This window comes from Pantherophis guttatus, chromosome 1, assembly GCF_059756535.1.
Source record: "Pantherophis guttatus breed Tessera chromosome 1, ASM5975653v1, whole genome shotgun sequence".
Lineage (NCBI taxonomy): Eukaryota > Metazoa > Chordata > Lepidosauria > Squamata > Colubridae > Pantherophis > Pantherophis guttatus.
In genome coordinates, this window is record NC_142063.1 from 228,633,152 (window position 1) to 228,657,754 (window position 24,603).

The following is a 24,603-nucleotide window of genomic DNA, read 5'->3' on the forward strand; positions in this document are numbered from 1 at the left end:
GGCAGAGTGACTTTGGTCATGGTCATGACAGGATCACTTTCTCACCCCAATCCACTGACCTGTTATGGGGAAAATAGAAGGCAGGAATATATACCAAAATACATTTTAAGTCAAGATAATGTTTTTATTAGGGTAAACTTACTGACTTTGTATGCATCAGTACACTTTCATATTATACTAGCTTAGTGTATCTCAGTAGGCCTTCCTGATATACTTTCCTGGTTTTGCCAGATGTTAATCACTCTTCAATTTCATCTCCTTGCAGTATATTGTTAAAAAGTCCCCAAAATGAGTACAGGTGTCTTTGAAGTTGAGATATAATTCCTTGAAATAGATTAAAAGCAAGTAAGTTAGAATAGAAACACGTTACTACAATCCTGTATTTGAAGAGAAACCATGTATAAATTATATATCAAACAGCATTTTTGTCAAAACTAGCCAATTTGAAAGAGACAATAATTTAAGATGATGAGTAACTTCTTGGCAGAAATTAGCAAGATTTTTCATCACATTTATCTTTGGAACAATTTAGCCTAGCATATCAAGACAAGGCATCCAGTGGTGGGATTCAAATAATTTAAAAACCGGTTCTCTGCTGCAGTGACCGGCTGGGTAGGCGTGGCCATGGCCATGGGGTGTGACAGGCAGCACTCATCTACCTGCACCCTCCTGGGAGCAAAAATGGGTCATGGGTGTGTTGGGCCAAGGAGGCCTCCCTGAAGCCTCCTGGGAGCGAAAACAGGCCGTGTGGGGTTGCACGCACCCCTCCCCGCACCCAGTATTGGGCCTAGGAGGCCTCCCTGAAGCCTCCTGGGAGCAAAAACGGGCTGCGGGGGGACGCGCCACACACCCCTGCTCCCCATTTTGGGCCTAGGAGGCCTCCCTGCACTTACCTGGGAGCCAAAATGGGGAGCATGGGGACTCCTGGAAGGGGTGGGGCAGGTAGGGGTGGAGCCAGCCAGCAATTTACCAGTTCACCCGAACCGGCCTGAATCAGCTGAATCCCACCACTCAAGCCATCTAAATTCTATTTCTAATGCTGCAAGAGAGTGCATTCTGTCTAAAAACTCTTATTTTATGGCTGAATAATATTGCCCAATTATGGGATGTCATTAGCTCTGCGTCTCTGGCATAGAATTCTGCAGAATTTGAAAATCTCAGGAAAACTCATGGAAAAATTCAGAGAGAATTTTTTTCTTATTTTTTTTACATGATTCCTGTATAAATCTGTATGATTTCACATTTGTTCAATAAATATGGCATCTCATCTTTGTCTATATTATATTTGGCTAAACATTTTTGAATAGCTATACCTGGAAACCGTGAGAACATCCATAGTATCTAATTGATCTTGTCTTTGTCTCTCCTCTGGAACACGGAAGATTTCGCTGTTGTAGCAGAAATGCAGACATCCAACAAAAAAGTAAGTTAACCATGAAACACTCAAACATGAAGTTGTAATTTAGCAACAGTTTTGAAAGTTTTCCCATTTAATTCAGTAGATATCATATTGGACTTTAAATATGAATTTTAGTGGTACACTTTGATTTGATTTTTAAAGCTTTCTGAAACTAGATTTCCATTAACATACAATACGGCTATCAGTCCAGTGGATTTTCCTCCAGTCCCCCAAACGGCAAGGAAAAATCTTTGCATGTACATGCAAATCTGATCTCATGACTAATGAGGCCTACTTATGCCAAAATAAATCAGTCCAGTGGATTTTCCTCCAGTCCCCCAAACGGCAAGGAAAAATCTTTGCATGTACATGCAAATCTGATCTCATGACTGATGAGGCCTACTTATGCCGAAATAAATCACTATTTTAAAATGGCAAAGAAATTTAAAAAAACCCTCATACTTTAATCCATTGAAGCCCATTGCTTCTTGTCCTGCCCTCAGGTGCTTTGGAGAATAGCTTGACTTCCTCTTCTTTGTGGCAGCCTCTGAGATATTGGAACACTGCTATCATGTCACCCCTGGTCCTTCTTTTCCTTAAACTAGACATACCCAGTTCCTGCACCATTCTTCATATGTTTTAGTCTCCAGTCCCCTAATCATCTTTGTTTCTATTCTCTGCACTCTTTCTAAAGTCTCCACATATTTTTTACATTGTGGCGACCAAAACTGAATGCAGTATTCCAAGTGTGCCCTTACCAAGGCATTATAAAGATCATGTGATCTTGATTATATCCCTTTGTTTATGCAGTCTAGAATTGTGTTGGCTTTTTTGGCAGCTGCTGCATACTGCTGGATCATATTTAAATGGTTGTCCACTAGGACTCCAAGATCCCTCTTACAGTTACTACTATTGGGCAAGGTACCACATATACTGTACATTTGCATTTTGTTTTTCTTGTCTAAATGTAGAACCTTACAGAGGTTGTTCTAATTTCTTACTATCATGTAAGATACTTATAGTATTCATTCTCGGTTTAGCCGAGGGGAAAAAAGTCCTGATATATCACCTGACACTGCCGTGACGATGTGAATTTGACACCCCTGATGTAGCTCATTGATGAAGATGTTGAAGAGAACTGGGCCCAAGAGTGCATGCTTCTCTCCAGGTACATGTAGTTTCATTGAGGGCTGCATGCTGACTGTGATTGATCAACCTATTGCAAATCCATCTGGTGGTGGTACTGTTTATCCAACATTGTTCTATCTTATCTTCATAATATCATGAATATCACAGATACAGGCTGTGGTCTACTTTGCCAAATACCTTATTGAACTCTAAGTATACTACTGTAAATCCACATCATTTCCTCGATCCATTAACTTAATCACGAATTTAATCACACCTCCTTATTTATACAGTACCTTTGCTTCGGGATATTCTTTCAGTTTGTTCCTCAGTTCCTTGTTTTCTTTATTAAAGCATGCAATTTTCACTGGCTGAGGTAATTTTCCTCTTCCAATTAAGATGCCGAAATTACATGATGCATACATCAGTCATAGAATATATGTAAATAAGCAGGCAAAAAGAGGAGCTTAAAACAGGATTGTAAGGAAACGAATTACTTAAACTCTTATGGTGGCATCTTTTTCTGCCAGCTTCTTTTCTTGCCTCATTTCTTACTTCTTCCATCCACATTTTTCCCGTATTTCCATGGAAAAACACTTGTGCTATTAAACAATATTCACAAAAAACTTTACATATTAACCCACCAACAACCCTGAAATTTAAGACTGGTCATTAAATAGGAAGGGTCAGGTGTGGTGCCGAGGGAGGATTGCCTTTGTATCCTGCTACAGGTTCTCAGACAAACACAATAGTTGTTTTGGTCTCTTTGTTGATGTCTGTATTTCTGGAGACAGATCTGCCAAAAGAAACATTTTGAACACCTGAGGACAAACCAACTGGAGAGGCGAATTTACTAAGTATTATAAATCATAGTGTGGATACAATCTATACTGGCTGAATCATATCATATTTGGCTACATTCTGACCATTTGCAGTACTTCTGGCAAAATGCTTGGACCATAAGCCACATTTTGAAAGGAAGGTAACTACATCAATCGATTATCAATCTTACATTGTAGCATCTTTATTTACTAGTTTTCAATGGAATTTATATATGCCTCCTCTAAGCAAAATGTTAATACTTGTAGGTGAGACAAAGTATGGTGAATAGCTGCAATCCTTAAACAGGCTGATTACAGATGAAGCTGCTGAGAATAATTATTTTGCTGTCCTTCCTCTACTTCTAAATATCTGTAAGGAATCTATAGCTCTAAATAAACCTTTAAAAACAATATTAGCCTTGCATATAATCCAGTGGTAGTTTTCAATTTTTTTTTACTACCAGTTCTGTGGGTGTGGCTTGGTGGGTATGGCATGGCTTGGTGGGCATGTTTTGGTAGGTGTGGCAGGGGAAGGATATTGTAAAATCTCCATTCCCACCCCACTCCAGGGAAGGATACTGCAAAATCCCCATTTCCTCCCGATCAGCTGGGACTAGAGAGGCAGAGGATAGATGGGGGCGAGGCCAGTTAGAATTTTTACTACCGGTTTTCTGAACTACTCAAAATTTCTGCTACTGGTTCTCCAGAACTGGTCAGAACCTGCTGAAACCCACCTCTGATATAATCCATATAATTCTTCTATGATACCTCAAAACTGTGATCTGGAAGGAACTGTATTAAAATTTTATTTGGATTCTAAATATTTATATAAATTTCTGGAAATGTTGCTGCTTGGAAATAATCATAGCACAGGTCAACAAAAACCCCGCTTGGATATACATTAGTAAAAAGGGTTCGTTTTTACCTGCTCTGCCTCTGCAGCTAACAGAACATACTAGATTGTTTTCTGTAAAGTTAAATCGGACTGATACGATAGGAACTAAAAATTGCTTGGGACTTTATTTCTTTTTTCATTTATGGGGGGACATATCTCTATTGAAGTCAGCCTGAGAGAAAAATACTGTGTTTTCCCGAAAATAAGACCCTGTCTTATATTTTTATGAGCCCTGAAATAAGCACTTGGTCTTATTGCCATGCGCTCAAAAGCCCAATTGGGTTTATTATCAGGGGATGTCTTATTTTGGGGAAAACAGGGTAGCAGATTTCTATTGGCTACACAATGTGTCAGATTGAGTCCATATTTTTTTAAGAATATTGTTTCTAAATCTCTACATAATAGATTAAAAATGGTACTGCAAGAAGTAAACTTAGAATATATTTTCGATTTTCACTGCTGCATCAAATGAAAATGGTGGGGTCCACATGTTAAGGGATCAATGTCCTGGGATTAGGTTTTCAAAGACTTGGTCATCTTTGCTTTCTTGCTTTGCTATATTTATAGATCAAATTGACTAAAAATCAACATGACACCTCATTTATATTGAACAAAATGTCTCAGATTTGAACATAACAGACTATACCTGTATAACCAAACAAGGAGAACTAGCACACATCCTGCTTCTGTCCTGTATTTCTGAGGAAATATGAATTTTGCACAAGCAGCCCAGTTTACAAAAGATGCATCATGAGAAACGTGGCCTTACAATCACTTCCAATCCTATTTGTTCATGTACATCCTCACTGCTGCTGAAGTCACATTAGAAGCAAGCTTAAGCAGAAAAGACAATAATTTGGACAATAGAGGAGAAAATTTGTAGCTCAGGGTTGAAATGAGTGGTCCTTAGTGCTCTATGAACTTGGTTGTTTTCTTGCATTACCCAGATTAGGTAACATCATTAGTGCTAGTAAGGAGTGGGGCATATATTCTAATGTCTTGTCCTGTCCGTGTTGGTGGGAGTAGTTTTGGAGGTCCATAGTCAACTGTTAGGGACTAAGATTCTGCCTTTCTGAAAGTTGCTTTTTCTTTTCAGGTGCTTTGTTTGTGCCGAGAGAGCATTCAATAATGTAAATAAATGGGTTAATTGTCATGGGAGCAGGTATATGGTGGGTGGGGCAGCATCCATACATTGCAGTAGTTGTCTCCATCTGTCACAGCCAAAAACAATAAGAAGGGATGGGGGTGGCCCTCTCCCCTCCCCCACTACTTTGGCTATCCACCTGATGAATTGAAATAGGGATAATGTCACGCTGAATCTTCTCCAATGCTAAAAAGGGACACAGGATATATGGAATAACAATATTCACTAATTAGTGTCTTCTGGGTGCTTAACCAGGAGTAATGGCCAATGCAGTTTAGCAAACCGGGAAACTAGAACACACATTTGTTTATTTATCATATTTAAGAACTGCCCATCTCCCTCACAGAGGGACTTTAGGTATTGTACAAATGCAATATTAAAAACATGAGCGCCATATAGAAAATTTAAAAGAGGCATGCAATGTTATAAATTAATTAGGAAAAGGGATTTGAGAGCTCCAACCAGTCCCACAACTATGTAGTACGTACCTCTCTGTGTGCCCCAAGCAAGGCCGCAGACTTGTTTCCCAGCCTTTCTGGAAGGCTGTTCTGTAGATATGTTTAAATTGAAGATATTAACACAATTCACCAAGAAAGGGCCTGAAAGAAAATGTACAGATAGTTTTAAAATATTCAGGTTCAAAAGTTATTCTAAAAATTTTTCTAAAGCAATTTTTGCTTGTCCCTACACTCCTTTGATTCCTGTTTTATTTCATTATTAATATTTATGTCATGTTACCACTTTGAATGCTAAACTAAACCTAGAGTTACACATGCAAGTTGACAAGTAAATAAATAAATAAAACTTACCTCAAACAAAGTATATTAGGAACAGCATAGTATAGGAACGTCTCCATCATTAATTCAATGTCCTAAATTTAGCTAAACTAAGCTAAACTAAGCTAAGATAATGTAAACTAAATATCTTTTAAAAAAAAAAATTGATTTATATGCCGCCCTTCTCTGGAGACTCAGGGCGGCTTACAATGCGTTAAGCAATAGCCTTCATTCTTTTGTATATTTTATACAAAGTCAGCTTATTGCCCCCACAAACTGGGTCCTCATTTCACCTACCTTAGAAAGGATGGAAGGCTGAGTCAACCTTGAGCCTTGGAGAGATTCGAACCAGCAGAAATTGCAGGCAGCTGTGTTAATAACAGGGTGCACTAAACCACTGTACTATCAAGGCTCTACTATCATATCTTAAATATGATAAAGTGTTAATAAACTAAACAAACAAGTGTGATATTAAATAATATAAATAAAATAATAATATTTATATTAAATAATATAAATAAATAAACAAATACTGTAAACTAAACCTAATTATGTAAATGCAATTAAATAAAAACAAACCACATCTAAGCTACCAATCCTCAATGAGTAAAGAGCAGTACACTCAGCACACGCAGACACAGACAAATCTCTGAGTGAATAGCTTTCATTCAGCCCACCAAAAAGTTTTATTTACTACTCCTTTGTGAGCTCATCTACCTGTCAGCACTATTATGAAGCACAATCTCACAAAGGAAAAGCAAAGCAAACTGATTGGCTGAATGAATGTTACTCAAAGTTGTATCTGTTTTTCAATATTGGGAAAAATGCAGGGGTGAAATTCAGCAGGTTCTGACAGGTTCTGGGCAACCAGTAGCGGAAATTTTGAGTAGTTTGGAGAATCAGCAAATACCACCTCTGGTTGGCCCCAGAGTGAGGCAGGAATGGAGATTTTTGCAATATCCTTCTCCCAGGAGTGTGGAGGCAATGGGGATTTTGCAATATCCTTCCCCTGGAGTGGGGAGGGAATGGAGATTTTGCAGTATCCTTCCCCTGGAGTGGGGACAGAATGGAGATTTTGCAGTATCCTTCCCCTGCCATGCCCACCAAGCCACGTCCACCAAGCCACACCCACAGAACCGGTAGTAAAAAAAATTGAATTTCACCACTGGAAAAATGTAAGTGGAAAATCCTGTTGATGCGTTTGGTGGAATCGGAAGATCTTTCTAACAAGAAAAATACCGTAGAAAAATTAGTGCCACTGAAGAAAGCAGGGAGATGTCTGGAGAAATATCCACAATTTAAACTGAAAAAGTGGAGTAAAGGTGAGTGAGCAGAATTGAAGAGATTCTTGCTCTTGTTCCACCATATTGTACTTGCCTAGTTTCTCTTGAAAAAATATTTCAAGACAAACACAGTATTTTAATTGAATTCAGCAATAGCCCTTTACTTTCTGCTTGAGCTGTTGGTATACATACTACAATTTGTTGCATGACCATTAATATTGTGATTATTTTCTTACTATTTTTCTGTGCAGCAGAGACTTTTTGATTATCAGAATGACAGAAGATCTATTACATTTAGGGAGCATGTGTGTATTGAGCACTAAACAATGATGTCATTATTTAATTCACACAACACATTGAACCTTAATTACAAGGGTAGGTTTATGCAAAAACCTAGTCTTGTGTTAATAACAAGTTTGTGGGGCAGAATGTAATACCTGTTCATTGTGGTGAGACCTCATAATAAAAATGCTGACCAATTCACACTAAATTAGGGAAGTCTGGATGACCAATGATAGCCTGAACTGTTTTTTTTAAAAAAAATATTATTAACTGTATGCAAAAAACAAAGAAAAATATACAAAATTATAAAAGGGAAAAAAAAGGTTTAAAGAGAAGAAACAAACATACAAGATGCATAAATTGATTTCATAATTCATTGCACACATCCATCGCTGACCTATAATCATCAATTTTTTTGGAATCATAGGTTTGTCTTTCTGAACACTAAGTCTTTAGATTCTAAATCCATTTTCTTTGTCCAAAAGTAAAAAATAAAGTGTTAATTTCACTATGCCTCCAATAACAAATAAAATAATTTCAAAACATTATTTGTTATTGAAAAGGCTATAATCTAAAAAATTCAAACTGTTAAATTAAAAAAAAATACGTTATTGATTAAGACATGCAAGTAAAGCAAAAATAAAGAACTATACAGCACGTATCTAAAGAATTTCTTAAAAAATTAAAAAGCAAAACAAAGGGGAATTTTAAAATTAAAAAAAAAAGAGTATTCTAGAAGCAACTCTCTCACATCTACTTCCAGACCAATTCAGGGCTACAAAAATATGTGACAGTGCCAAATATAACATAGCAATTAAGTTTGCAACATATTATCAACAGTAAGGTAAGTGGGATTTATTGGTTTTGGTTTGGTTTTTTACTTCATAAAAGTCATCTCATAATTCTCTGATTTTCAGAGTACAAGGTATCAGTCTGCTTTTCCTCAAATTTTGGGATACAACCCATAAGAGAGATTGTTTCCAGGTTCTCTATTGTATTGAAAGAAAAAATGCTGCCTCTGCTCTCTTCTACCTTTAACAGGGTTATTTTTGGTCTGCATTAAAAGGCATTGCCCATTGATTTGAGAAGGGCCTCTCTATAATACAATCAGTGGTGGGTTGCTACCGGTTCGCACCGGATCAGGTGAACCGGTAGCGGCAGGAGGCTCCACCCGCCCGGACGCTTCTGCTCATGCACAGAAGCGTGCGAGCATGCACGAGCAAACCGGTAGCGATGGAATTTGGAACCTGCCCCTGAATACAATGGGAAGATTAGATTGGCTGTGCTCTTCTACCTTGTTTTGTGGTGCAAGTCAATAAAAAGGGGTGGTGGACAAAGAAGTAAGCCCCGAATTGCAGCACGTCGTCCACATTGGAAGAAAAAGGCTGGAGGAGAAGCCGAGAATATTTTTTTTCTTTCTTGTGGCATCTTCACCCACAACCCATCATTATCATATTTTTTATTATTGATTTTCATATTTTGGAAAGGTACAACTAAGTAAAATCAGGAATTCTGGACCTCAGGACTCAAAAGATCAAAAGATATATTTGATGGCCTCCATATTCCAGCCATTCTTACTAAACAAAATCAGTATATGGTTGTTATAGAACTCTTGATAAGAAAGAACACCAGATGTTCTCTTGTGTTTTCAGGGAATGGATTTCTGACATCATATACTGTCTATTTGAGGTTTTATTTTTATTGCCAGAGACAATTTATAGTGAGCTTTTCATATTTATATTTCTATATTGTTAATCATTGCCATGTTCAGATGTATAGTTTCTTTTGTATCAGATTGACATGTTTTTGCATGTATTTCACTCACATACATACTATCATTAATTTTGTTTGCTTATTAATTCCATCAGATGCTCTCTTCTATATTTGTGTAGAATAGTGAGCAGCTGTTCTCTGCTAATGTTTTCAAAAGCTTTTATGATTTCATATGCCTCTATCATATTTCTAGTTATTCATGGGTTTTTTGGGGGGAGGAGGAGCTGAAGACTTGTCGTATTTTTAACGTTTTGTGTAAAAATACTTCCGTAGTACTTTATATCCTTTCTGCTTTTGTCTCCACTTTTACCAGTCTCCTCAGTCCTTCTACAATGCAGCAGTCAGAATGATTTAGTGGGGGAAAAAACATAACTACTGTAAACTGCTTACTGTGAGGAAACATACCCTCAATTTAGATTCGTACCTGGACAAAGAAAGATAATCTGAAGATAGGAGGTGTTAAGTGGCTGAATTGTCATGGTCAGGTCATTTCTTTGTGAGATTCTTCTCTAATGGGATCATGAATCAGTTAATATTAACTGCCTTGGAGACTTCTGAAATCTGGTGATTTCCAGCAAATTTTGTGGAAATTCTTGGGGACTCCTTTGTGGAAATCCTGTTCTGGCATTGGTTGGAGAGATGAGATGAACTACTGACAAGATCACTTCTTAGTGATCTTTCTCCAACCTGGCACTTTAGTACACAGTAGAGTTATTTGCTTCTCCCCTTCTAAGTTGCACACGGCAATTCAGTTCAGATTTCTGCAAGCTAGATGCTGCATTCAATCCACATTGATCTCAAGCATCAACTCAACTCCATCTTTCAGTCAAAACTGGTATCATTATGCCCAAGGAGTCAGGCATACCAGTTTGAAGAAAAATGGGGTACTTTTAGTAGTTGCAATCCATAATTGACATAGCAGTGCTGATAGAAAAAATAAAAATATTATTAAAGGTATCCAAGCATGGCCTTTCCAAACTAAGATTGAACAAACATCCCTCTTTAACTCCTTATTTGCATGGTTGATTGCTAGTTCTTGGTAAAACCATAGCAGGTCCATTAACTCATATTGTTAATCGCAACAATAGAATCAAATAGACTCGCTAGTTCTTGCTTTAAGCTTCTTTGAGAAGCGAAGGAGTTTTTTAAAAAAATATTTTTAGGGTCATCAACTTTTAGGCATCTTTTGCTGGATGAGGAGGAGAATTAATTAAATTCCAGTTTCACAGTTTTGTCTCTTTCTGATCCTTTTTTGTTAGTGGTGTTCACCTTTGTTTCTCCCCATTTTCCTAGGATAGATTATATCTATGGAGATTCTCAGTCATCCAGGTCATGGTTGTCCCAAAGGTGCTTTTTTCAAAAGGCAACTGGACTTTCTGGTTTTTCTTTGAAGACATTTCACTTCTCATCATCCAAGAAGCTATGTCAAAATTGAATAGCTCTCTCTCAACAGAGGGGGAAGGATACAACATCATCTATCTCCAGTCTACAACACGGTCCTTTCAACAGTTCCAAGAAGGCTCAATATTTCCACTACTCGGGTGACCCTGATGACACAGATAAACCTCCAGGTGGCCTCAATGACTCTCTAAAAAGAATACAAATGACCAACTGTCTGCAAGGAGTATACAGTAAATCCTTCCATTCCCCATCATCCAGCTAGAGCTGAAGAAGCTTCTTAGATGAGAAGCAAAACCTCTTCTATGATTCTAGATTCTATGGAGGTGCTTTTTCTTGAGGCAACTAGATATATCTTATAAGCATCTTTCCCTCTTTGTTGTGGCAGGAAGCTTCCCAATTTCTGGTTTTCTTGTTACAGGAAAAGTCTCTATGCTTCTCATTCTGCTTTCTTCTATATCTGAACACTATACAATGAAAACCTCTTTAATCTTCCCCAATTTCCCCTGCCATTTTCTGAATTTTCTTTATTTAATTGAGTCCAGTATGTTATTCTCCCTTGCCTTTCTCTTCAAAATCACTGTGCTACCCTCTGAAGTGAATAAAATACTATTTTTGCATAGATTATCACTGCTTCTTCTCTGACTGAGTTTTAATATTCTTTTTATTTACATTTCTCATAATTTGTTGACTTTATTATTTGGTTGCCTTGATACCATTATTCTCAAATAATAGCTAATGCACTGTTTGGTTATTCATTTAGAATTTCTGGAACATATAAGGCTGTTTAATAACCCACACCCTAAGAATACCAACAGAATTGATTCTGTGGCAGGCTCCAGTTCAGAATAATGACAAAACAGGCTGGACAATGACAACAGTACTTATAGTAGACAATTGCCCTGAAAATGACCAAATATACTCTGCAGCTTTTACCTATAGATATTACACAGCAATGCAGCTTGCAATAAATTACTTTCTCCATTGTATCCTCAATAGAACTGTATGGTATAATTCAACTTTGGAGGCTGAGTTACAGGAACTTACAGTATTATATGATAAATTTCCTAAGCATTTTGGAGGTTAAATCACTTGCCTTCATGCTGAGTTGGTTACCAGATTTCATGTGCGTTCGAGTGGAGCATTCAATTAGCCATCCCTCTCAGTTTTGTAGCCTTCTATTGTGGCCTGGGAATACAGACAATGAGTTTATAGCTTTAATGCTGTGAACTTCTTGTCTTAAATCATATGCATCATGGCTGATGGATTGGTTCAGTCCAGACTATAACGAACATGTCGCTGTCTGAGAGAACAGTGTTGGTCATCCTTAAAGATACAGTTGAGTGGCCTCTCCTGAAAAAAAAAATCTCTACTGGACTAAAAAGATGAATAATTATAATCTAATTGTACTTTTCAGCTGTAGCCTTCTAAGAAAAGATATTTGTGAGAATGGAATTCCAAGCAATCTTTGAAGAAACTGGTTTTCTACATTCATCTCACACTGGGTTTAGAACTGGTTTTGAGATTTAAACAGTCTAGGCTAATCTCATGTGTTTATTGAGAAAGGAATGAAGGATTTCTGTGGAAATTATTGCGTGACTTATCTTTTTCATTTTCATGGCAGTTGTTTCCAAAGCTGATTTATCTCCAATACTGCCAAGAATAATTTAGCTACTGTGATCCATACATCATAACTCATAATTTTATTACTGTTAAGCACTCTAGATGGGGCTAATGCACAGTCTAGCAGCAGACACAGTATAGGGTACCAGAGTAACTATTGTTGAAAGAATTGCACTTGATGCTGATTTGCTGCAGATCGAAATTTATATTTTTTTAACAGTAACCTATATACAGTATCTTGGTATCAAGTTATTTGAAAAAATACATTTTCTCTTAATACAATGGATCTCCCAAACCATTGTATCCTCAACAAATGCACATATAAAAAAACTTGCACAGAGGACACATATCTACCAAAAATTCAGCAGGCCTTCATCAGTGCAGTTTAGTTATCTTTATTTCCCTAGAATTTTCATGTTGACAATTTCCTTTGATTTGATTGCTTTTCTGGATTTTTGGGTTTTGTATTGTTGATTATACTTGTGCATCTCATTCTCATGTGTGGACCTTAGAGTGTAATATGCAGGAAGACTATGCTGCTTGATCTGATAAGCATAGGTGATTCTGTTTCCTGAGTTTGCTTTGAACTGTGTTCATGATGCATTTTGCTGCAGTAGCACATCTGCATTTTGTTAGATTGAGAGCTGTTCACCGCAGTGCTTCAGTCTGTTCCTTTAGCACTTCAAGTGTGAACAGTTGCTTTGCTAAGTAAGACTGCATGTGTGACTCATGATTATTCTTTTGCCCTGTTAAAGCTTTATGTACTTTATGCCCTTTATATTTAAGATGTACGGTAAATGGAGGGTCTGCTAAGGAAGGTTATGTATTTATTTCTCAGGATAGGGTCTGTGTAAATGAATTTGTGTGAATTACAGTTCCATTCATAAAACTGTTTCTTGGTCAAACAGGGCTCCCACTGTGCCTGGACAAATCTCTTGTCAGCTTGTCCAAGCAGAAAGAGTGTGTGTTCTGGTGGGATCCAGATGTGCAGTTGTAAAGTAGGCATATGCTTCCAAAGCTGGCTTACTACCAGAATTCACTCTTGGGGCTGAAGTTTTCCTTCAGTGCCCATTGCACTTCCTGCAGTGGATCCTGTAATTGTCCTAGACTGATTTTGAGCAATGTCCAAGATGACCTGACCAGGACTGAGGTGCTCTTGTCTAGTCTCCCTTCTCTTTCAAGTGTGACTCTTCTTGGGGAGGACCAAGATGATTCCTAGTATTGGGCCATTGCCCCTACTCCAGGCAGCCTGACTGCACTGGCCTCCTGATGCAAGGTATATCTCTACTGCAGTTTGATGGAAGGAGAAGGAGGAGGAGGAGCATCAAAATCTGCCACTATGTTCAAATTCTTTTCCAGCCTCTTCTCCCACCATTTCATAATATACTCTATGTATTGCTTAACACAAATTAGACAATAATGTGAAATAAATTGTGTTGAAGTTAATGACATAATTTATTTCAAAGAAATACTGAGGATTTAGTTGTCCGTGGAGAACAATTGCCTACTTTGCTCTTCTGAGCTGGTGGGAGAGTGCTAAGATACCAATCTTCTAAAAGTTAAGATTTACTCAGCAGCATATAGAATTTAGGTAAAAAATGGAAGTTGCATGTGATAGGTGATTAGCTAAGTAGATAGGCAGATACACACAATAGCATCGTGCAATACCATGTTGTCCTAAACCCAAACTTGTTTCCTTTGCAAACCTCCACTTTTCTGTGACAATACTAGCAATAGCATATAGACTTATATATGGCTTTATAGTGCTTTACAGCTCTCTCTAAGTGGTTTATAGAGTCAGCATATTGCTCTCAATAATCTGGGTCCTCATTCTACCGACTGTTGTGACTCCGACTCCCGAGCCTGTCCTCATGGAGGAAGAGGACTCAGAAGGTGAGGGGGAGGAACTGACAAGGCCTCCCTCTCCAGGACCCTCCTCTCTGGCAATGCCTCAGGTTCCATCCGAAGGCCAGGAGGAACAGCCTGATATGGGCCAGAAGGAAGGCATTTCGGAGCACCCATTGATAGTGATAATGATGAATCCTGGCTTGATCCCAGGCAGCATCGGAGGGAGAAGTGTGTGCAGCAAAGGAAGAGGCATGGTAGGGCCAGGGATCGAGCTGAGTCACTGAGCCACACCCCACAAGGGATAAAAGGGGGCGTGATTGCTCGGCAGGCTTTGTGACGGACAAACTTTTAAACTCTAAAGAGTTACATCATGAATCCTGCACTTCGGCTCAGATATATTTTGGACTAAACACTTGTGGATAATTTGTCGCTCTGGAAACAGACTGCAGATAAGGCCTCGCCTGCTTTTTGGGAGTACTAATTGGACTGGGCAGGTGTTTTACAGTTAGCTGCCAGAACTCTCTTCTGCCAGGAATTCTGATCTGTTTATACAATAAATTATTGGCAGGCGTGTTTGATATTGCATTTGTCTGTGTGAGGACGGGGGACAAAACAGGTACCCACCTTGGAAGGATGGAAGGCTGAGACAATCTTGAGCCTGGTGATATTTGAACTGCCAGATTGCAGTCAGCTGGCAGTCAGCCTATAGTACTGCATTCTAACCACTGCGCCAGCATGGCTCATAATACTATGTTCAATTATGACATAAACGTAATAATACTATATTCAATTATGACATAAATGTAACAATCTGTACTTTATCACAGTTTATAAAATTACTTTTTTTAACAGAAAGACGGAATTAATGTGTGGGAATTTCTCTTTTTCAGTTGGAACACAAAATCCAACCAATCTGGCACATTCAGTCTATAGTGAGAAACTCTGCTTGCAGAGCACAATAGGCACCCACCCACACATCTGTTCTTTTATTTCTTTTAACTTCCTTGTGAGTTTTTGTGCTTGCCTCTGGCAGACTCAAAGAAATAGAAGAAGAGTAATACCAGACTGACACATAGCAAAAAGTAGAAAGGGGAAGATATGATAAAATATTAGAACCTATATAAAAAATTGCTAACTTGATTCCATGCATGGATTACTTGAATACAAACTTCCCTGAATTAATTGTAGTGTTCAGAGGATTATACTTACATTTTAGAGTATTTTTAACCTGTAGTTTCTATTTTAGGTGTTTAAGAATAGTTTCTACTTAAACATTCTAATAGAAATGACAAAGCACTATAATAATTTTAAAGCACTGCTGGAATTTCTTTCCCCGTGATACATATCTGAAGGCTGCAGGAAGTTATCTCCCAATATATTTGTTTAATGTAGACTCCATAAATACAAAACAATCAATATGATACTTATGTACCTGGAATTTTTAAAAATAATTTTATCTACTTTTGTCCTTTTGTTTGTTATTTATTTATTTTGATACTTTTCAAGTGGAGCTAAATTATGTTCTCTCTTTTGCAACTGACTAGTACTTTTCTTTCCAGCAAAGTATCTGAGTTATGGGAAGAAGATATCATTTCCTTTGCATCTTGTGACCAATGATGAAACCTGAAGGGCTAAGTGTTGGTTGGTTTTTTTTTTTTTTTTTTGAGAGCCAAAATATCACTGCATTTATCTTCCATAGTTATTTATTATCCTTTTTAAAATTCTTGTTTTGAAGATGCATTTCCATATTCTAATAATACCTTACTCATTTGCATTCTCCTTTTCAGTTGATCATGTTGTTTCTATCTTGCTATGGCTGGATTAAGATGGCCTGAACAGCCCACTAGAAAGGAAAACTCTCCTTGTCTTTTCCTGCTATGCATCAAAAATAATCTTTTCTGACTTGTACTAGTTCAAGTGGAGCTGTCTAGTGTGCCTGTTTTGTTTCATTTTACTGCAGGCAAACTCTCCCATTCCGATCAACTCCCATGCACTGTGGCAGGAACTTCCCCTCCATTCCCACCATGGATCATACTACCCTACAGGGCCATTCTCTTTACATATTCACCAGAGGAATAGTGCAAGGGTTTTTAACAAATTCACATATAAGCAGTTCTCTTTATCTCTCTAGTTCTGATTTTTTTTAAAAACTAGTTGGCTTTACAAAAGTTCTACCACTTTGCCCTGATTGCCTAACCAAGAGAAAGAACAGCATCCTGCCACTTGTCCTTTAGTGAAAATAATAGAGAAAAATGGTAAACTGTGAGGCCTCCTCTTCTTCTTCCTCTCCATCCATTTTACAATTCAACAGGGGGAGAAATTGTCAGGTCCAAGAGGGAGCCAAAAGATGAAAGATGAGACATGTTCCCTTTACCCTATGTCAATGTATATAGTTTGCAAGCTGTATCCAATTATTTTGTCACCAGAGGCATAAAATCCTACCAATGTTCACTTCTCCTGCAAAAGCAAAAACAAAAACAATACAATAATAAGAAATATGCAAGTTTCCTACTCTTTCATGAAATTCAAAAACAGCTGCCCGAGTAATGGGAATACTTTGCTTTGCTAATTAAATAAAAAACCCCAACAGGAAATTCCTGTGTGACTGACGTGAAGCTATTTATTCCAAATAACTACAAAAACAATTTCAAATACATTTCAAATTCAGTGCCATCATCTGTATCTGTCTAAGCAGGAAAAAATAATAGTCTATGGATTGAAGACACTACAATAGGTCCAGAGATACTTGGATATGCATTAGGAAGTCTAAAGTTCAAACCATGTTTCTTAGTCTATTTAATTATAGGTAGGAATTGAATGCAACTTTCTGTATTCAGAACAAAACATGGAGTTGTAACAGAACAGCAAGGACAACCATCTGATAGGTAAAGAGAAATGAAATATAGGGGATTGAAAACAGATTGCACAGATTTTTTGCTGGTCTAATGGAGGACTGCCTTACCAGGTATCTAGTAGATACAGTTTTCACTGTCAGTCAAGACAAGCCTGAAGTTTATATATATATATCCCAGAATTTAGAATTTGCCAATATCTTCTTATAATGATGTGCAGATATCATAGAAATTATCTATAACAATCCAAATAATAGTAAAACAAGAACTTGTTCCCTTATTTTCCTCACTTGGTCTGCAATCTTATTTGGAAATAAAATAGCAATAGCAATAGCATTTAGACTTATATATTGCTTCTCACTGCTTTACAACCCTCTCTAAGGGTTTACAGAGTCAGCATATTGCCCCCAACAATCCGTGTCCTCCTTTTACTAACCTCGGAAGGATGGAAGGCTGAGTCAAGGTTGAGCCTGCAGTTCTGCATTCTAACCACTGCACCACCACAGCTTTAAAGATGTACTTTAAAGCAACATTTTATTCTCAAGTAAATGAGTGTAACCCATGACATGGGAGAGCTAAAGATGAAATAGAAAATAAAAACCCGTAACAGGAAGAAAAAGAAAAACTTGTAGGAAAAAAAGGCAGCATTGGAATGCTCCTCTTCAGAATTCAAGGCCGATTACTACTAGCTTTTTTTTGGAAACCTCTGTTCTTGCACAATGAACAATTATTTATTTATTAAAGAATAAGCTTTCGGTGACCACTGAACTTGCTCCACTTCTCTTAGTTAGTGTTCCCCTCTTTCAGCATGCTTGATAGCTCTTCAGATCTCTACATTCCCAACCTGCCAATACCCCAAATTTAAAAGCAACAGTTCCTACAACAGACATCCATAAAACAGTGACCATTCAAGGGAACAAAAGGAACTATCCATATTCCTCAACTCGCGGGGCCCCACTCATTTATTTTAACTCAAAATAAGGGGAGAAAGCCTGAACTTTATGGGATGCTTAAAGATGAGCAGAGTGGGGATTGTGCGTGTCTCCAGGACCATTTATTTCCAAAGGGCAAATGCGGAAATGGAGAGGTTCTACTTCCTGGTTTCCAGAAAATGACATTGCTTAATTGCTGGGGCCTGAACAAAGCCAGTCCTGTGAGAATGAAAGTATTATGGAAGATTGGTAACCCTGACCTCTGCCCTGTAAAGCTTTATCAGCACCTTCAATTGCTGGTTGAATTGCTGGAAGCCAAATGGTAATTATTGTGGTTCACTTAGCAGATGTATTATATAGGTATAGTGGAGAGATACAGGATTGTACACTTGTATAATGGGTTGTACACTTATTCTGCTTTCACTGCAAAAAGGCATGTGGTTTGAATGTGCATATTTTTTTCCAAATGGGTTTTGCCTAGATTAAGAAATATATATTTGGAGTTGATATTGAATGGCATGTTATAAGAGAAAATTAGTAGGTCATATCTGCAATGGAAAGGAACGAGTTTCTTTAAAAAATAGAAATTTGGGATTCAGTAGTAAACCTTCCTTTAAAAGCAAATTGATATTCTGCATAATGCATATATCTCTATGTATTCTTTCTATTAAAAAATAAGTAACTATAGTTATTTTTATGCACAATCATTGTGGCAACTTTGCGTTTCTCATCATTAATTTATAATGATTAAATGGCCAGGAGAAAATAGTCCCCTTGATGTCATTTGTGCTAATTAATTATGCATTTTCTGAAACCAAACGTTACCACATACCACAAAGAACTGAAAAATTTACACAGCTTCCTCAAAACTTCCCAACAGACCCTATTTTTCCAATAAATAAAAATAATGTATATTTTCATTTTTTAAATGTTAATGAATGAAACTGGTTTAATAAAACTATAAACACAAAAGACATAATTATCCATGAACATTTGTAATTATTTCTTCCTATGTTCTTTCTATTCTTTGGGGAATTCAGACTCTAATAGCAAACCCGTTATCAGCTAATGGAATAGCTCTACTGTTTGTTTATATCAAGCATATTTATAGACCTTTGTGCTTCTAAGAACATATTCAGAAACATTTTTGTGATTAAATGTTTTGCTTATTAATTTAGTTTTAAAAGGTTATCCCAATTAAAATAAATTATGTATTGATTCATTGAAGGATTAAAACTTTAATACTATATCTAACCTCTGTGTTTAATTTTTTCCTGCCATGCACCAAGAATTTCTGTAACCAAGAATTTGTCTAGTTTTTCTAATCTTGACAAAGAAAATACTGGGTTTATTAGTCACCTTAGACCTGACTGTCAACCTTTTGGAAGATTGCAGCTTTAAGAATAAAAATAAAACAACACCAATAAAATACCCGTACTTTTGGTTGTACTAAATGATATCTGTAAAGTATACTTTAAAAATAGATGATTCCTCTATCTCCCATTAAAGTAAATCTTTATGTTACTAAATTTCAGAGTTATGTGAGGAAAATTATAAAGCAACAGTAGTTTTACCATGTTGTTACTTTTAAAGCCCTGCATGACTTGGCACTAAGTTACCAGAGTCTCTATCCATCCAATTCAATCTACCAGATTGGACATGCTATAGATGCCATCACCCAAAAAGTAGTAGTTGAGAGGGACTAAAAGACAGGTCTTTTCTGCAGGAGTCCTTGCTCTTTGGAATATTCTTCCCTCGGAGATCAGAATGGCCCCACCTCTGTTGGTCTTTCATAAGAATATTTGCAGTTCCTGTTCTAAGTGACAACCTTTTAGATATTTAAAAAGGTACTACCATCTCCCCACAGACATCTCTTAGTTTCAAGGCCTCTCTTCATCTTGAAAACCATCCTCTGAATTCTTTCTTTTCAAAATTGTGTCACAAATTGGTTGCAGTATTCTAAATGAGGTCTGAGCAAGGCAGAGGAAAATGGAACAAATTACTTCTCATGATCTGAATTTTGTGTTCCTGCTAATGTATCCCAAGGTAGCATTTGCTTTTTTTTTTTTTTTCAGCAGCTGCATTCCATTGCTGGCTCATGTTTAATTTGTGACTGACAAGAATACAGATACATTTCTGATATATTCTGCTGCCAAGCTAGGTTTCCTCTGTCCTGTAGTTGCTCCTTAAATTTCTCTTACCCAGCTAGAACTTTAAATATTTCCTTGTTAAACACCATCGTATTAATTTCAGCCCACTGTTCAAACTTCTTTGAATCCTTTTTCTTTCATCTAAAATAATAGCCATTTCTCCCAGTTTTATGTCATCTGCAAGCTACATGTATTTCCTTAACTCCCTTATCTAAGTCATTGATTAAAAACATTAAATGCCATTTGGCTTAGGGAAGACCAATGTAGCATGCCACTCAATGATTCCCTCTAAGGCTCCAATGAATTGAAGGGAATGAACACTCTTTGGGTGCAATTGCCCTACTAACAATTGTATCATCAAGCCCATGTTAAGAATGTTATGAAGTTTTTTGTTGAAGGCGTTATGAGATCCAGTCACACTATATGTACAGCGTTCTTTTGATCTACTAAACTCTATCAAATAATGATAAGTGACTTGAAGAATAAGGTAAAATTAGTCTGTTATGATTTATTTATCTACCTATCTACCTATCATCTACCTACCTACCTACCTACCTATCCCTGTTAAATGCAGTGTGATCACAGACTTGCTGTTTGAGAATCTGTTTCAAAATCTTGTCCAATTTAGATTTTAAGATATATGTCTATAATTTCCTACCCTTCTCCTTTTTGAAAAGGGGGATAACAGATACACTCTTCCAATTTTCTGGGACTTGCAAGAATTCTCAAAACTTACACAAAGTTGTTCTTGGATAAATTTGCACTAGTTCTTTCAATTTCTTAGGATGTAACCCAATTAATTGTGGATATTCTTCTTGCCTAACCTTAGCTACACTGACATAATGATGACCATTTCTGTTTTGAAAAAAGACATGCAAATAGGAGATAAGAAGTCCTGCCTCCTCCCAATAATTCATTACTGATTTGTTTTCTCACAATAAACATACATTCCTGTTGGTTTTCCTTTTATTTCAAACAGAGGGATTTTTTTTTTTTGCTGTTTTTGAGTGTTTTACAAGCCTCGAGTTATTTTGAGCTTTAGCTTTTGTGACACAATTCCTAGTTTTTGGAAAACATTTTGTATTATTTGATTATATGTCCCACTTTCTATTTCTTATGCATAATCCTCTTTTATTTATAGTAGTAAAGTTCTGCAGGTATTCATACTTGTGTTTTTAAAGTTCTTCAATTTTTTTCCTTTTTACAGGAATTTGGTGCAATGCAGTTTGATATCTTTCAGTGGGTTTTACACTCTTCATGGACTCTTCTCATTCCCTTGGAATTCATCAAAATATGCTCTTCTGAAGTCTAGCATGCAGTTCTAATTCTTCTTGGGATTACAGGAGTTAACTGCAGATAGTCCTCATTTACTCATCACTCACTTAATGACTGTTCAAACTTGTGATGATGCTGAATGCGTGGCACTTACAACCAGTCCTTGAAGTTCCAACTATTGCAGTGCTCCCTTAGTCATGTGTTCACAGGTGCTTGGCAACTGGCTTGCATTTATAATATGATTACCTTTTGTGATCTTCCCTGCTGGCTTCCTACAAGCAAAGTCAATGAGGAAGCTGGCAGGGACAGCTGCAGGTCACTCTGATACGTTTCCCTAGCCTTCTTGCACTTGGACCATGCCACACTGTCCACCCTCTGGTCTTCCTGCATTAATGTCTTCACCTCTCAACCAACACACTGAGGAAGTCTTATTGGAGCATAAGGCAAAACATCTGCCAAAAAAGTTACCTGTACTTTGGTGGAGATTCTTCTTAGCTTGGAGAGTGCAAGCAAAAAGTATCTACAAGGAATCTGTTTGTATATGCATATGTATATATTAATGTTTCAAAGAGACACACAAAGGGATAATGGATTACAATTGTCTTCACAGCTGCTGGGAATTTAACTCTACCAAGAATCCGACATCCAACTTGTCTTGTCCTGTCTTGTTGATAATTTCATTGTTAGAAGTGGAAGAAAGAACAAGGGAATCTGCCATCTTGGACCTAATCCTCATTCACAGAAAATAACTGGTTACAGACCTGAAGGTGATTTCTTGGGAGAAATTATTGTGTTATCTTTCAGTTTATTATATCCATGGGAACAATCTGACCTGCATACTGAACTTTAGATTTTTATGAACTCTGAGGGAAGATATATTTGAACATCCCTGAGAAATGCAGTGATAATACAAATACTGATATAATGAAAACAATCTTGCAGTTAAATTGCTTTTAACAGAAATCAGTGTCAGAACATAAGAGCAGTGGCTCGGCAATAGCAACCACTGAAATATAGAGAACTGCAGGTCGTACCATCTGAAACCCAACAGAGCACATATTCATAACACTGAGAAGCCAGGTGAATGCAAAGGGCCAGTGTAAGCCAGAAGTAAAAATAAGATTTCCATATTAGCTCTATTTCTCAGTCTGAAAAATGAATCCTGTCTCACTGTGCTCTTCTACACTGCCAATTTATAAAGTTTTCATTTTTCTTGAGTTCGGTCTCTTTGCTTGTAACAGCTGTGTAGATTTGTTGGTTGCACTAGAACGGACGTTGGCTTACCTGAACGTCCATTTTCTGGGCGCTGCAACCACCATCCATAGCTGGGTTTGTTCCTCAGATCTTGACAACAACTGAGTGAGAGCTGAATTCCTCTCTGTGTCTTAGCCTCGCCCCCAATCCCATGAGGCCCCAATCTGACACGAAGGCGTGGCAAGCCTGCAATTCAATGGAAACATCAACGGTAAAGTCATTAACAACAACACAGCCTCCAAATGGAAAAACAGGGCAGGAAGCCAGATCCAAAAGGGGAGGGGATGGATGGTGGTCGCAGCGCCCAGAAAATGGACGTTCAGGTAAGCCAACATCCGTTTTCCTGAGCGCTGCTCCCACCATCCATAGCTGGGATATACCCAAGCTTAAAACCCAAGGGTGGGAGGCTGACTGCCCCCAGCATCCCTGTCTATAAGAACACTCTGTAGAACTCGTCAGCTAAACGAGGCCTCCGCCGAGGTGTACGAGTCTATCTTGTAGTGCTGAATGAACGGCGTCAATGATGACTAGGTCGCCGCCCGGCAAATGTCCTCAACTGACGCCTGAGTCGCCCAGGCCGCAGTGGTGGCTGCACTATGTGTGGAGTGCGGCAAAATTCTGCCAGGGAGTGGCCTGGAGTTCAAATCATATGCTAAGGCAATACAGGCCTTGATCCACCTACCCACCGTGGAAGACGATATCTTCAGGCCCATCGAAACCGGATTGAAAGAGACGAGGAGAGCCTCAGTCTTGCGAAAGCTAGCAGTCCGTTTGATGTAGTGACGGAGGGCGTGACGCAGATCAAGAGTGTGCCAGCGTTTCTCCCGGTGGTCTTTTGGTGACGGGCAAAAGTCCAGAAGAATGATCTCCTGGGCCCGGTGAAAGAGGGAATTCACCTTAGGGGTGAAGGACGGGTCCATGCGCAAAACCACCATGCTATCCCTGAAGATGCAAAGGTCCTCCCGAACCGACAGAGCAGCAAGTTCCGAAACCCTCCTGGCAGAGGTGACAGCCAGGAGGAAGGCCTTGAAGGAGGCCTTCAAGGAGAGGTACTTGAGTGCAATAAACCCCATCGGTTTGAAGGGGGAGGATGTCAGGGCTCGCAAAACCAGGGGCAGATCCCACTATGGATAATGGTGCACCACGGTTGGGCGCAGATTTTTGGCGCCATGCAGAAAGTCCCGGATGCACGGATGTTGAGAGAGGGAGCGGTAAGGTGCACACATAATCACCGTAGACTAGACAGGCCCGCCGTCTAACGCCGCAACGTTGCAGGGGCTAGACTTTAGACAAGACCAGCCTGGAGAAATTCAAGGATATCGTGAACTGTCACGGAAGTGGGGTCAACATGGTGACCAGAGCACCAGAGGCAGAAAGCTTTCCACGAAGTAGAAGGGTGTCTAGCTGCCTGGATGGTACTGATGACGCCCTCGGACAAATTGTCCTTCTTCAGGATGACCCGTTCAAATGCCAGACGGCCAACTGGAGCTACTGAGGCTCTGGATGACAAACGGCCCCTTGGCAAAGGGATACTCGGTGAGGTGGAATAACCCACGGGTCAGATACGGACAATGCGACGAGATCGGCATACCATGGCTGTCGAGACCAGTTGGGCACAACTAGAAGCAGGTCTGCCTTCTTGGCCAGCAACTTCCGAACGAGATGGGGCAGGAGCGGTATCAGAGGGAACGCATACAGAAGGCCACTGGGCCAACGGCATCGAAGGGCATCGTGATCCTCCGCCAAAGGAGTCGGGTAACGGGAAACAAA

General features: G+C 38.4%; 2 long non-coding RNA genes across 3 annotated transcripts in view; one reads left to right on the forward strand and one right to left on the reverse strand.

Moving 5' to 3' along the window:
• Positions 1-103: 103 nt before the first annotated feature.
• The window catches only part of LOC148116797 (uncharacterized), a 98,158-nt gene continuing 73,658 nt past the window's right edge, over positions 104-24,603 (reverse strand). Inside the window, exons 4-7 of one of the 2 annotated variants that reach the window (XR_015731363.1) lie at positions 5,876-5,986; positions 2,824-3,323; positions 1,314-1,388; positions 104-324 (exon numbers count right to left, since the gene is read on the reverse strand). This is a non-coding gene — a long non-coding RNA (uncharacterized LOC148116797). Of the gene's footprint in view, positions 325-1,313; positions 1,389-2,823; positions 5,987-24,603 lie in introns of both variants that reach the window. The other variant, XR_015731362.1, reaches the window with a different exon arrangement.
• On the forward strand, positions 323-22,796 carry LOC148116798 (uncharacterized). Its single transcript, XR_015731364.1, has 3 exons — positions 323-1,423; positions 2,440-2,567; positions 21,512-22,796. It is a non-coding gene; the product is annotated as an uncharacterized LOC148116798 (long non-coding RNA).